Genomic DNA, 18,681 nt, shown 5'->3' with positions numbered 1-18,681 from the left:
TACAACAACGCCGGAATAGGGCGGTTGTCAATATATGGGAAGTCATGGCAATCGCTTGTTAAAACTGGACCTAAGCCATTAATGTGCAAGGTAAAAAGGAAGGGGGCTAACAAGCACCCTTGCTGCACCACCTTTCTAACTGGAAACTTAGCAGTGCAGTAGTGCACTCTCCTAGGCCACCATAGCGAACCCTGGCATGAGGATCTTCATATAACTGCCTTGAGAAATTTATGAGTTGCTTATCCACGCCCAAGTCCTCCAGTGCGCTCCAGAGTAGGTGGTGTCTGGCACAATCGAATGCAGAACTAAGGTCTAAAAATGCCAAAAAGACGTTTCCACAAAGCAACTCAAGCCCTTAAGTCAATCTAAGCCTCGCAAAGTCACTTTAGTAAATTTAGAGTAACGCAAGGCAGCACAAGTTGCTGCCTTGCGCTACTCTGCGTTTTGAAGGCGTTCTTTGGGGCAGAGTGTGGCTGTTCCCAGGCATCTACCTCAGAATTTTGGTGTATTCCCAAATTTACTGAGAATAGTAAACCTGGCAATGCATCAAAATAATACACCATCCCAAAAGAGGCACAACAAGGAGAAATATGTTTATTTCTCATCATTATTTCCTCTTTCAATGTGTGCTGCAGCTTGCAAGAGGAAAAAGCCTCTGATAATTGTTTTTGTGCAGGAAGGTATCCCATCCTGCAAAAACAATCCTGCCTGTCCCGCAAGGCACCCTTGCCTCATGCACCATATCACAAGGGTGCCTGCATTGGTGCTAGGCAGTGCTCAGTGAGAGAGAACAGGACTGAGCCATTTCTCAGTAAATATGGTGCATTCCTGCTCTTTTCATTTGATGCAGCAACGCTCAGTACGTGTCTTGCTGCATTGTGCCAAATGTTGGTAAATCTGTGCGTTAGTTTGTGTGTTGTTGAGTTTTCGGTCTTATGATTGTTAATTGGGCTGTGTTTGCACTGCTTATTCAATTTTTATGGAATGTGTGAATTAGTTTTATTGGTTATGCTACCTAAAAGATGATGATAATGACAATAAAGGGAAAACACTGAAGTTTGGAGAAGTTGAGGTGCGTGGTGAGAGTTTCAGAAATGGAAACAGAAATATCAGGAGAGAGTGAGGTTGTAGAAGACAATCATCAGATAAGCAAAAATGTGCACAGTGCATTGTAGCGGGACAGGAACAGGTAGATGGGACTGATACAGAAGTAGATAGAAGACAAAAGTGGGAAAACTTGGAACAGAAATTTGCTCATTTGAACACATTTTGAGAGTGTTGTACACAGGCAAAGACAATAAAAGTAAGAAGATGAAGGGTCCAGGAGTAACCCAGCACTTGGAATGGGAGGCATGCTATGTGGGTTGTATTAGGTTTTGACTACCAGACAGCTTTTAGTTGTCTGGAAAGTGAAATCCTATTGTGGCCTATACTAAAACATACAGGAGGCTTTGGTCTGATTCACTGCTTACTACTGGTTGCCTTGGTCTCAAACGTATTTGCTTGCATTTAATTTGATGTCTCTCTTCCTCTGTATTGTTTTTGTCCCTCCCATTCTTCTGTTTGTCTCTCCCCTGGAGCATATCCTCTTTACCATCCTTTTGCTTTGGATTACTTGTAGTCTTCCACTGTTCATTTTTATAGAACTACTTTTCCCCTTTTTCTTTCAGCTCTCCTTGGAAGTGTATGTGTTTTGTAACTCTCTCCCTCATGTACTGCTTCCCTTAGGCAAACACTGTCCACTTGCCCTGCCACAGTGCTCTGTGTTGCTTTCTCACTGGTATGCTGCTTTTCGTTGCTCTTTCCCTTGGGTGATGCTTATCCTCTTTGCCCCCCACCCATCCCTATTTTATCCTTCTGCCACTCCCCACTGCTTCCCCGACGGTTGTGTTGGCCTACAGGGAAATCAGGCAGTGCCAAATAGACTGGTCTGATGAGTCATTGCATGGGCTGCATTTTTTGGGCTGTTTGTGGGCCTGTTTTATGGTCTCTGGGTTGGATTTTACAGTAAATTTCCCTGATATTAAAACAAATTAAATACAGCGTGATTTTACCAGTTCAACACTGCCCCTTATTTGGCAAACATGGGCCACTTTTTCAGCTATTCAATTCACTAATGGTGGCTACTTTTATTTTGGTGCCTATTTTCCTGTTTCAGTACGACCCAGGCTTCCCTCTACACACTCCTCAATTGGACCCACACCTTTCAGGAGCAGTTAAATTTTTGTTATTTGCATTTTTTGGAGGTCCAGGAAGTCCTCATTTGCTGCCTCATGCTCTGCTGCAAGAAAAACATTTACCATTTCATTTTTATTATTTACCAATCTAAGTGTTGTCCGCCATCTTAGATCTAACAATACAAAAATGAAAGTGGCGTCCACATTATTCTGTAGAAGCACGCATTCATGCGAGCACATACTTCATAGTGCATGTGCAGGCCAACACAATTATGCAGGCAGAAACATCGACCATGTCATGATACCTTTTTTCCTTGTTTTTTTTATACCAAGCAGCATTGCAGCAAACAAAGGCAACCCAGTAACCCCTTGAGAACTTGGGTAAATATAAACCAAATAACAAAAGAATGACAAGGGGATCATTCAAACTCTATCTCATGAAATGTAAATATATTTGATCCACAATATATACATAGAAATATCTCTTAGTACTGAGGGTCAAAGTGAAAAATAATATAATTAAATGCTCGGGCACATACACGAAAATAAACATTGTTCTACTAAATGGATCAAACAAAAGACACAAATCGAAATGAGGGGTTACACAAATTCCAGCATCCAACAGAATAATGCCCCACCGAGTCCTTAGGTAGGGCCAAAACTACTGCTGGTTGACTCTTACAAGAAGATAGTTTGATCAGGATCAAATCAATTGTCAACAAAATGATCTATGTGATGACAAAAGCCAAACTGGTTTCAAAGAAGCAAGTAGTGGACAGAGGTCTCTTATATAATTGAAATGCGAGGCCATCACCAGGACAATGCTTAGAAGCAAAGTACCCCATAGATTTCACTTATGTATAAAAGAGAGAACAACATCGATCGCAGACACACGACTTGGGAAACTGTTGTTACAAATAAGGGGCATATTATCAAGCACGGCGTTAAGATTATCGCCGCTTTAGCGGCAGAAAACTGCTTGAGAATTCCAATAGAAGCCCAGGTTTGATGTCCTTGACACCAGAACCTGGGCTTCTTTTGGAATTCACAAGGGCATTTTATCAAGCCCATTATCGGCGCTTTAGCGGCAGTTTTCGGCGATAATTTTAACTCCTTTTCTTGATGATATGCCCCTAAATTCTGTGTTACACCTGTGTCGATGTATACGTGAATCGCCAGAATATCCTACTACTTAATACTTACTTGTCTCTTTTCCATTCTTTCTTATTCTCTTTTCCAAATGTCAGGTATACATATGGCTGCCTAAACTATACTATCCAATACTATCCAATGGAACAATGGCCACCATGAGTGTACAATATATTTACATGTATCAATTTTTAATGTGCCGTCTAGTTATTGAACTACAGCCTTAAAATGGCTGCCAAGTCAACGTAGTAGCTATTTAGTTCGACATTGTTTTATTCATCATTTTGCTCCCTTTCCAATGGTAGATACATTGTCCAGCCATTCCAATCACCGTACTACCATGTTGCTTATTTACGGGGTTGTGGGTAGTGATATGGCCAAACAAGCAATATTATTCCATTGAATGATGGCCGTCATGAATGTACAACATATTAGTCAAGTATCATGTTGTGTAGTCTAGTTACTTAACTGCACTTGGCCTTTACAATGGCTGTCAATGTTCGCACTCTGGAAATTTATATTGGTCCTTAGTAACAGAGACACGGGACCGTGTTATGTGTTCTAAATAATCAGAACCTTCTTCATAGTTCGGTAAGCCTTCTTGGCCCTTAAGGTTTTTTTGCTTGATAATAATTCTACTGACGGTTGCTCTTTCTCAAACTATCATAATTAACAAGCTATATTGTTTGATTTAGACTGGATGGTTTTAGTTGGTCACAGAATACCACTATATTTGGTTTTCTGCTTGTTCAGGTATACTTTGACTAAGCTGTAATACAGATTTTTTTTTAACTTCAGTTTCTCGAGGCATTTGTCAGTTTGTTTTTGCTCTCTCTTTTATACATTAGTGAAATGTAAGGGGTATTTTGTTTCTAAGCATTTTCCTGAGGATGGCCTTTGTAGATTAATTATACAAGAAACTGAAACATTGATGTCTGTCCACTACTTTCTTCTTTGAAACCAGTTTGGCTTTTCTAAACACATAAATACTTTTCTATCAGCAAATTCAGTCTTGGTTGAACTATCATCTTGTAAGAGTGGAACAACACTACTTTAGGCCCTAACTATGGCCTTGATGGGACATGTAGCCCTCATTTCTGTTTGAGTCTTTTGCTTGATCCATTAAGTAAAATCATGTTGTATATGGTTTTTCAATTTGATTTTGTGTATAGTGACTATCTTCGAAAATTTACATTGTTTTAATATATTTGTGTTCAAGGGACTGCTAGTTGTTACTTGGAAGAGTACCCTATTCCCTTGAATCTTACAAGGGGTCTCTCTCTATCTTCAAACACCAGTTTTCTTATATGCACCCGAGTGTACAATTATTTTTGCAAACAGCATTGGCAAAGGCAATTGGTCCAAAATGTGAGGCCTATTGGCTTTATCATTGCTAGTTTGGCAGAAGTAGAAATGACGGATAAGGCCTAAAAAAATCTGAATTCAGGTTTCTGCTGGTGCTCCCATGTAGATTTAGACTGCTGATCTTTGCATTAATGGAAACATTCTTCTATTACAGATGATTCTTATTTTGGCTGCACCACAGTTTGGGTGGTTTCCAAAGGATACATTTCATTTTGGAGAAAAAGTGGAAAATACTTATCTGATGATCACAGTTTCACATCAGAAGCTACTGAACAGAAATGCAGAGAGTATGAGGGCAAAGAACATATAGTGAGCACCATGGACATCATTTAGGGGTCACAGCTGTGACCCTGGCTTGGCCATTGTGACCCCTGGCACTGTCCTTGCGACCCCTGGCCACAGTGGCGGCAAAAGCAATGCCAACAGCAGAGGGGTGGCTGGCATTATTAGCGTCAGACTCACACGTCCTTCTTTCTGCTAATTATTTATTACATTATTCGCAGATAATAATTTGCCATTCACTATTAGTGTTTTAAACAATGGAGCAGCAGGATCTGGAATTGGACCTTCACTGGTCCTTCACTAGTAAGTAAAATAAAATGCTTTTAAATATATGTTCTGTGAGTGCATGTGGCTGAAAGAGTATATGAGTGAGAAAGCGTGTGTATATGTGAGCATGCATCCTTGTATGTGGAATCATATGTGTGAGAAAGTGAGCGAGTGAGAAAGTATAAAAGAGTAAGAGTAATAGTGAGCAAAAGAGTGCTAATGAGTGATTCAGAGTAAGACAGTGCTAGAAACTTAGTGAAAATTAATACTAACGAATGAGTGAATGAGAGTCAGTGTGAGTGAATGAGAGTGAGTGAGTGAATGCAAGCGAGCATAAGTAAGAATGTGGTGTTATGCTTGCATGTCTGCTGTTAGACCTGGCATGTGTCTTGGTTTATAGAGGCACCCTTGGCAAATGCTGGCACTGGCAAACTGAAGGCAATCCCCTGCTTATGGAATAAGCACAGTCAAATGCTGGCGCACTAGAGGTAGATCTTGGCTTGGGACACCTGTGGAACAAAATGCAGGCACTGATGTGCTGGAGAAAGGTCATGGAAAAATTCTGGCATTGGTAAATTGGAGGAAATTCTTGGCACAAGGCAGTACAACGGTGGCATTTGTCAGAGGAGCATCCATGACAAAATTCTGTTCCTGACATATTAGACTAAACTCACAGGAAGGTAAAACACTGTACGTGGATGGCAGCATCGGCCAAATTATGACACTGGCAAATTATATGCCATATTTGGGCAAATGGGATATATCTATGACATAATTCTGTCTCTAGCAATGTAGGAAATTCTGACATATTGAGACACCCATACGACATTTTGAAAGAAAATGGGGTAAACTCATGGCAGCTGTCAGGTTTCATTATCTTGCTACACATGAACGTACTTTAATATTTAATGAGTGTCTTTTCAGAATCTACAGCTTTTTAGCACATTTTTGTGAAAATTGTGCTTTAAAATGCAATATTAGAGTCAATTTTATCAAGTTGTTCCCAGGAGGAGAACCCCTCCAACATCTCACCCACACCTAGAAGATGTCAGACTAATTCACTTTGCTTGCTTACTGCAAATCAGGTAAATGTGCACTAGACAAAACAGCATTTCAGCACTTTAATACAGAGCAAATCTGAAATAGCATTTTTTGCATATTATGTTGTCATATTAATTATGCAGTTATTATTGAACTCAAGCAATGTTAATGATTGTGACGTCATCAGGATTAAGGTCATGTAACATCACTTGCTCGGAAGATTCAGCCTCAAAAGTCATATGATGTCACTTCCTCTAATGTCATTAAGCTCAAAGTGTTTTTTATGATATCACTTCCGCTACCCCATGCATTTTGATTAATAAATGTCCAGGCAGGGCACTCCAAGATAAGAGAGAGGTAAAATGAAAGGAAAAAATGGCAAAACATGGAATGTATGGTGTTGTCTCCTCGATAAAAGGCTAAATAATATATTGAATCGATTCAAGGGAAAGCTGACAACTTTCAACTTTAATTCTTTTTGAAAAATATGTGGAAATAGACTTGTTGGAACGCTTTTACCAGAACAGGTTTCAACTAGTTTGTGATTAATGTAGATTACATGCCTACATTTCTGGCAGGTACAGCATGCCCCCCCGCGGTGTCTTTCTAGCAAGGAAGGTGGGCTTGGCATCATCGTGCAGAATCCGGATGACAACTTTCATACATAAGGCAGGTTAATGAATACGTTTAATTGAGCTAATATTTTCATGAACAAAAGAGATATCAGGCATTACTTTGCTGGCTGAGAAGTGCACAAGTTCGACTACGTTTGTCCTTATTGGCATTAAACATAGTGGGGCAGATTTACGAGCCCCTTGCGCCACTTTTGCGTTGCTGTTGCATCACTTCTGTGATGCAGCGGTGGCGTAAACCATGCGCCACGTAGCGCCCAATTTACAACGTGACGCATCTAGGGAGATGCGTCACGTTGTAAAGCCCTCCGCCACATGAAACCTGCATCAGGTTTCATGTGGGCGTTGTGGCGCAGGGGGGGGATGGCGTTCCGGCACAGTAAAGCCTCGGTAAAGTGCCTGAGTGAAATCTACAAGATTCCACTCAGTCACTTTTCCGACGCCGCTGCGTCAAAACCTTGCGCCTGCTTGCAGCAGGCGTAAGGCATGACGCGCCACATTATGTATGGGCAGGCCACGAGCATTGCTGGAGTTGCGTCGCGCTTGCGACACGACTCTAGCAATGCGCCACCCTTCCGACGGGAAATGCGTCACGCATCTGTTTATCCTTGCGCCATAATGCGCTGCATAGTAAATGCGGCGCATCTGTGGTGGCACAAAGGTAAACTTACGTGACACATCTTACCTGGCGCATCCCTGCTGATTTGGAGGGATGTGCCAGTCATCATAAATCTGCCCCAGGTATGAGTTGAAACTTGCTAAAACAAAGTGCAGACTCTTAGGGAAGCTGTACAATACTGCCTGTGATATGAGAAAGTGATGCTATTTCAGCTACAGAATTGATTAGGTAGTCTAATGTTGTTACAAATGTAATCCCACTGGTGTATAATTTTATCAGAACGCTAGCAAATACATTGATGGGCTTCAGGCACAAAAAACTCTTTACCCGATCTTTCAATGCAGTTTGAAATGAATTGAAATCCCATGATGCATTTTTGTAGGGTTTCTGTGATCACTAGCTGCAGAGATGTGATAAGATACCGGATCACAAAACATATTTGACTGGCGCTGCTTCATGTACTTGGTGGAAAGCTGAGTCAGTGCTTGCTCAAAACACCTTTTACCATTGTATAATGATTGTGAAAGTGGTTGTGTGTGACAAGAACATTTGCACATATTTGTTGTGTTGCATCTGGTGGTGGTGATGTGTTCTGTTGCTTTTTGTGGTGCTGTGATTTTGTGTTGCCTTACTGTAATGTTATTTTCATGTATTATACTGCTGTTGTCGGATTGTACATCTTTTGAACTATTTTGTTGTGATGTGCCCTGTTATGTTTGATTGATGTTGTTACATTACTTTTTTTACATTAGTATGTTCTGTTCTGTTGTTTAGTTCAGAGATGTCAACACACAGTGCTATTTCCCAGCCAAAATCATTACAAGCATTGAAAGTTCCAGCAAAAAGACACCACTCACACTCGTCTAAGGTGGTAAAATACCGCTGATCCAGCTCTTCAACTAAGATATCAACCATCCAAAAACTGTGGCAAAGACTATTGGCCATATTTAGAGTGAGGCAGATGGGATACTTCCTCAAAACGTGACGGATACTCCGTTCTCTTAATTTCAAGTGCCATAGGCTGTAATGCACTTGTAATTTGGTAGCCGAAACATCCTGCACATTTGTGATGAAGTATCCCATACGTCAAATACTAATTAGCACCCCATGTCTTATCTTGGCGCTCCGATTGCTCACTTTATGTGAAATAGCCCAGTATTTCTAATGCCACTCTTGAATTGTAACGGGATATGTCAGGCAAGATTGACTTTGAGGATGTTTTGGCAAAGTGGAAGAGTGCCATGCTTTTGTCTGTCTTCTGATGGGAGTGTGAGCTGTGGAAAAGCATATATTAGATAAAGATTTCCATTTCTTCTGTTGATTACAGTCTGGGGAGATTAGCTGACAGTGTTCCTTCATAGGCCTTCAGAATTATGGGCTTCCAAGAGGAACAGCACGCCATGGGGTTCTCCCAAAATGTGAGTTCTTGGTAGGTTTGAGATATTTATGGGGTAAACATACTGTCTGTCAGGGATGTTTTGTATTCCTTGTATATTTTAATTCTAAGGAGAAAAGACTCAACCTTGAGCAGATGTCCTGGTGGTGGGGATTAACTCTGTCTCCAGGGTCTGTACCATCCAAAGTGTTTCTAGTGAACTGGGTGATGATGTGGTGGACAGGCCATGAAAAACGAGGAAGGGGATCTGCATCAATCTGGTAGTCCGCCTCCCCTAGGTAATTGCAGCTTACTCTCCTTGTACATTGCACTTCTACACTGGCAACCTCGCCCAGACTTTTAATATATTGTTCTATCATTCGCCTTCATGCATAGCTAAGTTCACGCTTTATGAATTCCATTCACAGCAAGAACACACAGATCTCGTGGGCCGTCATTACGAGTGACTACTAATTCTGATGGGCTCTGTGACTAAAATGAATGGGTCCATCGGAATTTTTCTCAGTGAAATCGCACTTGGAGATGTCACCTGTAACAGGTGAAGTCTCCATGTGAAATATTGTGGAAAAAACAAGGAAATCGACACAGTAAGCCCGATTGGTAAATATTGTTTACCAAAAATGCATAATCCCGGATATTTCCCCCACTCTGAAATTACAGGGACTGCAGGGGCAGCTCCTTCATTGGAGCGGAGGAGCGTCACTCCACTTGCGTGCCCCCCAAAGCCCAGAGATAATAAAATAAAATGGTAATTGATTACAATTTAATTTTTTATAGTCCCATTCTGAAACAAGCGTCAGGACGGGGCGGGCCTGCTGAGTGAGCAAGGAGGAGTGTTGGGCAGAGAGCTGCCTTTGCACTTGTTTGAAGTGCGCATGTCACTTTGGCAGGCCATCTTGAGACGGCCAGCCACACATGTGCACTTTAAAGCTCTCAACCCAGCTGTCTTACAGCAGGTAGGTGGAGAGCAAGTGCAGGCATCCAGTACCCTCGGGAGGGGAGACAGAGGCCATTCCCATTAATCAGGGCACTGCTCACATGCTGATTAACAGCACATGAGCAGGACTGGATTATTTGAGGGAGTTTGCTGGGCCCAGCATTGTACTCCCAGCAGAAGATGTCCAAGTGAAGAGGTTGTCGTCTCTCACAATAGGTAAGAGTTTTTATTTTTTATTTTGTTCGCCCGCCCCTCCACCCTCATTATATGCCAGCCCCCACTGAGGGAATGTCAGTAATGGTTCATCCAGAGGAGAGAAAAACAAGAATTTTTGGGGGGGCACTCATAATCAGGGCTTTGGTGTGAGCTAAACAACCGAAGGAGGTTAGCTTTGTTGCAATAGGGTTTAGACAGGAATGGTACCAGCAGAGGTATTGGATAGCACCACTGTTACTGCAACAGGCTACGGTCTCTAGGTGGGGAAACCTAGGTCTGTTAACCTCATCCATGGGAGACATAAACTTTGAGAGGACCAGGCAGACTATTATCACCAGTGTGTTATCTTGCAATGCACACAGTAAGTTACCTGTGAATCAAAACAACTTCTCCCATGCGAAGTTCTGTCAGTTTGGCAGCATATCTGTTCTGTAAACTGTAATCATGCGACTTTTTAACACAAATGTTGTTCTCTCCTACAAAAAAAATCTGGCCATTGGCAAAACATTTTAAAACCACCAAAATATTTTAGGTTGGTGTTAATCATTTCATATTTCAAGTGAATCATTAAAATAAAATAAAAATCCCTCCTACATTCCGTAACATCGAGCAATATTCTCGTCTTTCTAACATCACTGCAATATAATAATGTTCAACACTTTGTAGTCCTTTAGCAGACTTTTCCCATACCAATGGTGTAATTAATATGGATTTTAATTTCGTATTCCATCTGCCACACACCCTAATGAAGTTAATATATTGAAGTACTGCCTCTGTTACTAATCAATAAAGCATTAAGTAACATTGTATTATTTTGCCTCACAATTGACTATTATTTTCAATTAACTGACATGCCTCCGAGATATGGGAGCATTCCAACGAGGTTTTAGCAACAGCACTAACTCATATCCTGCAAAATAATTCTGTACATATACAAATTATATCAGAAAATATAGCATAACCAAAACAAATAGATCTTTCAGCTTGCACCGTATAGGTTAATCATGTGTATTTCTCAGTGGATGCTACTCCTCCCCCCCCTGCCAGCCTCAAGATTTGAAAACTAAAACGTGTTTATTATCGTTTTATCTTTCTTCCATTGAATGAGTCTTGGGGTCGAGGCAATCGAGGGGCAAGTTGCAAGCGGGACTGTGGGGCACTGCCTTTAGTGCGCATGTGGGTTTGGCTGGCTGACTCAGGTCAGCAAAACTGACATGCACAATGAGTTGTCTCCAACCCGAGCTGCGTTGCTGGGTTAAAAACAGCAGGCACAGGCTCCCAGTCGTCCTGGGAGAAGAAACCCAGAGCTCGATTCGGGATGGACTGTTCCAATGGGGAAAAGAGTCAAGACTGATTTGCATATGGCTGGGACAAAATTGGAATGGAGTGGCATGCGAAAAGTGATAGATTTAGCCCAGGTCTGTGACTGGGGGTAAATGTTTGAGTAATTCAGCATTCCGTCCATCATCTGTTCTTTTTACTCATGCATGAGACCAGCATCAGGGCTGGCTGCAGGGGACGCTGGGAGCCTGTGCTGCAGCGAGGAAGAAGCAGAAGAGCAGAGTTTCGGCGGGCGGCAATGCAGCAGGTGAGCTCTTTTTTTACTTTTTACTTTAGTGTCTTCTCCATCTGTCATACCCCCGCCACTCCACTCCACTGGCACACCAGCTTTGATTGATAAATTAGCTGTTTTTGAAATTAGATCTCTGCAGGGGGTAGTCCATCATGTTATTCGTTTTCCTTTTAAAGTATATAGGAGTTAAAATTGGGTGACAGGGGAGCCACAAAACTTTGAAAAACACAAAAAATACAGATGGGGGAAAAAAAGTCAAGGAATGAGGACAATTGCAAACAGGAAACATTGGGCCCGATGTAGGTGGCTAAATACCGGTCGGTAACGGTGAAATTCGGTAAATATCACCGTTGCAGACCGGTATTTAGCCAATTGCAATGTACGTAATACCGAATGGATTCGGTAATAAGGAATCAGTAAAATAAGCAAAATCAGTTACCGATTCATTATTTCCGACTCGGAGATACCGAAACCCCCAAATACCGAATCGGTAAAAGAGATGTACCAAAAGTCGGTAATACCCAATTTCATGAAATTCGGTATTTAAGAGTCGGCAATTACCACTGACTCAAAGCAGGTGGCAATCATGTGCACAGCATTTAAACAGTCTCAACACAATGGCGGCCCTCTATGTTATTGCAAGGCGGCTACGACTACGGGCAGCAGGAATGAGGATCTGGAGAAGGGAGGAGCGCATATACAGACGGCTCATCACACTATTCCAACTCACTGAGGCAGAAATACATGAAAGCTACATACTACACCCCCAATCTATCCTGGACCTGATACGGGACCTGCACCCACTCCTGGAGAATCCTACACCAAGGGTGCACGCCATACCACCACATGTCCAGGTGCTCTGTTGCCTCCACCTATTAGCATCAGGAAGTTACCAGGGGGTGATAGCTGCGGCAGGTGGAGTGTCGCAGAGCTGCCTATCTCGGTTCCTTAACAATTTCCTGGATGCCTTGATGCAAAGGATGCATCACTACATACGCTTCCCCAACACACAAGCCGAACTGCAGAAATCAAAAACAGACTTCTACCAAAAGGCACAGTTCCCGCATGTCATAGGGTGCATGGATGGGACACACATACCTATCTGCCCACCTGCAGCCACTGAGTACATCTACCGCAACAGAAAATCCACCCACTCCATCAACGTACAGGTCATCTGCAATGCAGCCAACATCATCACTGACATCGTGGCAAAATTCCCTGGGATCACCCATGACTCCTACATATTCCGCAACAGTGGGATATACACACGTCTGACTGGGGGAGAATTTGGAGAAGGATACCTGCTAGGTAAATCAATGTGACACACCCTGATGTATACCTTGAATGAATGTATTGGTGACTCGCGCATATGCAGTGCGGTAATTTATCCTGACTCCATTTCTCAATCCACCCACCCCAAGTGAGAGGAGATACAATGTGGCACATAAACGCACGCGCCACATTGTGGAGCGCTCCTTTGGACTACTAAAAAGCAGGTTTCGTTGCCTCCACAAAAGTGGAGGTGCACGTCAGTACCTCCCCATCACCTGTTGCAAAATAATAGCAACATGTGCAATGCTGCATAACCTTGCCACAAAGAAAGGAACAGCAGTGGAACTAACTGACTCTGAGGACGAGGGTGAGGACTGTCCACAGCCAGAGCACAGCGCAGCAGGTGTGGCAGCAGCACCGGATGGGAGACACAGATGGGCTGAGATAACATGCAACTACTTCTGAGTGAGTAAGGAGACATAGCCAGTTACTGTATTTTAGTGATGGTGTTTAATGACCATAGCACACCACCAAGATCAAAAGCAGTGTCCACACAAACATGGGTTACGTCACTCATGTCAGTACAACCATAGCATGGCTGCCTCTACTTCTTGTGCCCACACGATGCACTGCCACGTTCCCTTACCCCACTGTCCGCACTGCTGGTTTGTCCAGAGCCAGCGCTGTGGTGTTCGCTGCACCTCCTGGACTCTGTGGGAGGGGGTGTGATGCTACTACGGCTAGTAGCCTCCTCACTTTCACCCCATCACCTGTTGTGGCCGCCTTGTCTGTCTGGAGCACTTCAAGTGCAGTGGTCACTGTGACCAGCCCCCTAGCCACATCATGACTGCAGTGTGCCATCTCCACTTGCATGGCCACAGAGCGTCTGCACATGAGAGAGATTGCAGTGGACAGGCGGTTCAGCGCCTTGGTGTAATTGTCCAGCTTCTGCCGCTCCCTGAGCCTTGAAAGACGGTCCTCGTCTAACTTGCTGCACAGCAGCCTCACAGCCTCCGCCACGTCATTCATGCCCTTAGCCATGGTGTTGTTCATGGCACCGATACCCTTCTCAATGCGGTGCATGTGGGCATTCATGTGCGTCATCTCCTGCTGCACTGACCTGATTGCTCTTCCTTGCAGGGACTGGACCTTCAGCATGTTACCTTCGAGGCCAGCAAACACACTGTCACCTTCGGCCTGGACCTGAGGACTGGCTGCCCTTGCCCTGCGGCGCCTGGAAGATGTGTGGGCGTGCTCTGTGGGGGACTGTGATCCTGCCCTGGTGTCAACCTCAGCCACTGTAGACTGTTGTCCACCCGTGCTGTCCTCCTCAGACACCTCCATCGGCTTGAGAGTGGCCGCTGCATGCCTCCTGCCTGGCAGTGGTGGTGGCATTGATTGTGGCGTTGGTGATGGTGGTGGTGGCGTTGATGGTAGCTGTGGTGATGGTGATGGTGGTGGTGGTGGTGAAACTGATTGGGTAAAAATAGACAGAACAACTCAAGAGAAAATTGAGTCTGTACATGCATATTACGAACGTCTTTTACAGGTGTTCAAACAGTATAGTGGTTTTGAAAGTATAGAGAACAAGGACATGACTCTTTTTGTGTATCGATTTGTGACAGGGTTAAGACTGGATATATAGTAAGTGATTAAGCAGCACATGTTATGTTGGCAATCAAAGCCCATAGGCGAAATTTTAAAGTATGCCAAATATTGTGGGGATGAAATTGATAACAACCGAAAAGCCTTCGAAGAAAAAGTAATGTAGGCTGAGGAAAATTAGCGGAACAGCAAGACCTTCAATTGAATAAACAGTCAGAAAATCAAGGAAGGGTACAAGGTCAAAGCGAAAATAATGGGGGTAAGCCACGGGGAAGATTGAACCGGGAAGAGGCAATGAAAAGGTTTCCCTGTCATGGGTGCGGGAAGTTGGGGCATTGGAAAAACAAGTGTAAATTAATTCAAGTTAATAATGGCCCAAATCTAAATTTTAATCCACAGACGCAGAATGAGGTGTTAATGAGTCAACCGCAACAGGGTATAAATCTTCAGAGTCATTTGCCACCTGCCCCTAAGCCAAATTTTGTGAATCAAGCCAAGTATAGTGTGGACACCGGATTCTCAGAAGGAAGTGGTAAGAAAAATGTTGTAACATTGCACTTTCTTTTGCAGGCCCACTACTCGATTATGAGCAGGAATGACGGTGCCTGAGGGGGGAGGAAGGGAAGTGCGTACTTGGCACATGCCTACCGGTAGATCAGTCAGGTCCATACGCAGAAGGTAAAGTAGAAGGAAATGATATCACTTTCTTCTTGGACACTGGTGCTACCAGGTCTACTGTGAGAACAGCAGACATTCCTAACCTGCCCCTCTCGGGTGAAGCTATCCAAGTAGTAGGTGTCTCCAACAAACAGATCAGAACCCCGATCCCAGAACCAATGGAGGTGTAATTGGAAATTTTAGAAAAATGCATAAATTTGTGGTCTGTAACTCAAGTCCTGTAAACTTGCTTGGAAGGGACTTGTTGTGCAAAATGAACTGTACCATATATTGCACACCGGATGGTGTTGCAATACAAACCCCAGATGAAGATGGAGTTTACAAGTTCATGTTAGCAAAACAAGGGACAGAAGTGAATGAAATGTATTCAATGATAAACAAAGATGAATTACCTGCTGAAGTCAAACTTACTGTAAATGCAGAGATATGGGATTCTACTGCAAAAAAATAGGATGAATGGCAAATGTAGATCCCGTAAAAGTGACAGTGAAAGAAGGTGCTGTTTATCTGAATACTCGACAATACAAAATGAGTCCTGAAATAAAGACAGGCGTTGCGGCAGAGATTGAGCGATTAGTTGAACATGGCATATTGAAAGAAATAATGAGTAGCCCTTGTAACTCACCTATAATTGGCATCAAGAAGCCTAAAGGGAAATATAGGGTGGTTCAAGACCTGAAAAATTAATAAGATTGTTGTACCATGTTGTCCAGTAGTGCCCAACCCAGACGTGATTCTTTATCAGATACCTTGGAAATCAGGTTGGTTTACAGTAATTGATTTATGTCAGGCATTCTTTTCTATTCCATTGCATCCAGATAGTCCGTTTTTATTTTCATTTAAATTCGAAGAGCATGTTTACATGTGGAATCGTGTGCCTCAAGGGTACACTGAAAGTCCTTCAATCTTCAATCAGATTCTCAAAAGAAGTCTTGAATCTCTTGTGTTGCCCAGAGAGTCAGTCCTGGTGCAGTACATTGACGACCTATTGTTGGTGTCGAACACTCGAGATGACTGTGTCACTAATTCAATTGCATTGCTAAATCACTTGGCAAAAGGTGGCCACAAAGTGTCACCCGGTAAACTTCAGTTTTGTAAAAATTCAGTCAAATACCCGGGACATCAAATAGAGAGAGGAATTAGAAAGGCGACCTCAGAAAGGATCAGAAAAATAAGACAAATGCAGTTGCCATAAACCCAAAAAGAAATAAGAATGTTTCTTGGGGTCGTAGGATATTGTAGGCAGTAGATTGTAGGGTTTGCTTTACTGAATAAACCCCTGATACAGATGACCAAAAAGAGAGCAAATGATCCCATAGAGTGGATGATGAAAGCATGGAATCATTTATAAAGTTATGAAATTGTTTGTGCGAAGCACCTGCTTTGAGAATGCCAGACTACTCAAAAGAATTTGCATTGTTCTTCTATGAGAGAGGTAATTGTGCACTCTCAGTTCTGACACAGAGACATGGATTAATGCGAAGACCAGTGGCATATATTTCTGCTACTCTAGACCCTGTGGCAGGTGCATTGTTAGGTTGTCTGAAAGCTGTAGCTGCAACTTGTGTGAGTATAGAACAAAGTTAGTCAATTGTGATGGGACACCCTGTAAAGGTGTACGTTCCCCATTCAGTTGTGATTTTGCTGACCAAAACCCAAACGCAGTATCTCACTCCCAGTAGGCTAACCAAATATGAGAGAATAATACTGGGGGCTGAAAACGTGACTATACTGAGGTGTACAGTTCTTAACCCAGCCACCTTACTACCTGATACATACCAAGATGAGGCCGAACATGAATGTCTTGACGTGACTGAACTTAGCACCAAACCGCGTCATGACATACAAGAGGAACCCCTGAAAAATGCAGATCTTGAGCTATTTGTAGATGGCTCATGCATGCGACACGAGGAGGGAGGATTAAGTGCTGCTTACGCTGTGTACACATTAACTGGAATAGTCGAAGCATCCTATTTACCAGAAGTCAGATCTGCACAAGTAGCCAAATTAATCGCTTTAATTAAAGCATGCAAAATTGGGAAAAATTGGAGAATAACCATATTTACTGATAGTCAATATGGTTATGGGGTTGTGCATGATTTTGGCCAGCTATGGATGCAGAGGGATTACCTGACTTCCTCAGGAACTCCTATTAAAAATTGAAATTTTGTGAGAGAATTTATTGAGGCAATTCAATTACCAAAAGAGGTAGCCGTGGTTAAGTGTGCTGCTCACCAATCAGGAGATGACTATGTGCCAGCTGGTAACCGATATGTTGACCAGGTTGCCCAGCTCTGTGCAGGACATAAAACTGCATTAAATAAGAAAATTGAAACATGTGGAATCATCTGCCAACTTATGCTGCTTGCAGGAGTAGGAACCTTGGAGGAGGTAAAAGACCTGCAGGATGCAGTAGAATAGAGGAAAGGAAGAGTGGGTGAAAATAGGATGTCAAAGAAGAGCAGAAGATGGTGTGTGGGTTTGTTATGATGGCAAACCAGTAATGCCAGATAGTATGCTAGCACCTATGGCTAGAATTTATCATGGAGACACACATGTAGGCAGAGATACAATAATTCAACTTTTCAGACAAAATTGGTTTAACGCAAAATTCAGGAATGTACCAGAGAGTCTCTGCCAAAGATGCCTAACATGTCAACAAATGAATCCTGGCAGGAAAACCATGATTAGTATGGGAAAGATCGGAAAGGCAGAAGGTTCCTTTGTAAGACTTCAATTAGACTTTATTCAACTGCCTGCTTGTCGAGGGTTGAAATATGTACTTGTCATAGTTTGTTTATTTTCAAAGTGGGTGGAAGCATACCCGGCCCAAAGAAATGACAGCTTGACAGTGGCCAAACTCTTATTAAGAAAACGTATCCCTAAATTTGGTTTTCCATTATCGATTGAATCAGATAGAGGGTCTCATTTTAATAATGAAATAATTCAACTAATTTTTGAAGCATTCAAAGTCGAACAAAAATTGCACTGCGCTTACAGTCTAGAGGCTTCTGGGGTGTTAGAACAATTGAATGGCACAATCAAGTCAAGACTGACTCAGAAAGGTGTGTGCATCCACCCCACTGGAATGGCCTGATGCTTTACCTCTTGTTCTGATGGGACTCAGAAGTATTCCAGACAAAAATACTGGATTAAGTCCCATGAAATACTCATGGGAAGAGCAATGAGACAAGCATGTGTACCAGGACACAGGCTGTTGAATATAACTGATGACTTGGTTGTGGAGTATTGCAAAGAGTTGGCTGAAAGAGTGCTTTCTATCTCTCATCAGGTTGGGGAAGATGCAGTCAACAGACAGCTGAACCAAGCGCATGATCTGAATCCCGGTGACTGGGTAGTTGTGAAGAATCACACTCGAGAATCGTGCATAGCACCAAGGTGGGACAAACCACATCAGGTTATACTAACTACCTCAACAGCTGTAAAGTGTGTAGGATTGCCTAATTGGATT

This window comes from Triturus cristatus, chromosome 7, assembly GCF_964204655.1.
Source record: "Triturus cristatus chromosome 7, aTriCri1.1, whole genome shotgun sequence".
NCBI classification, from domain to species: Eukaryota; Metazoa; Chordata; class Amphibia; order Caudata; family Salamandridae; genus Triturus; species Triturus cristatus.
The sequence above is the reverse complement of the archived record's forward strand: the minus strand, read 5'-3'. Positions refer to the sequence as shown.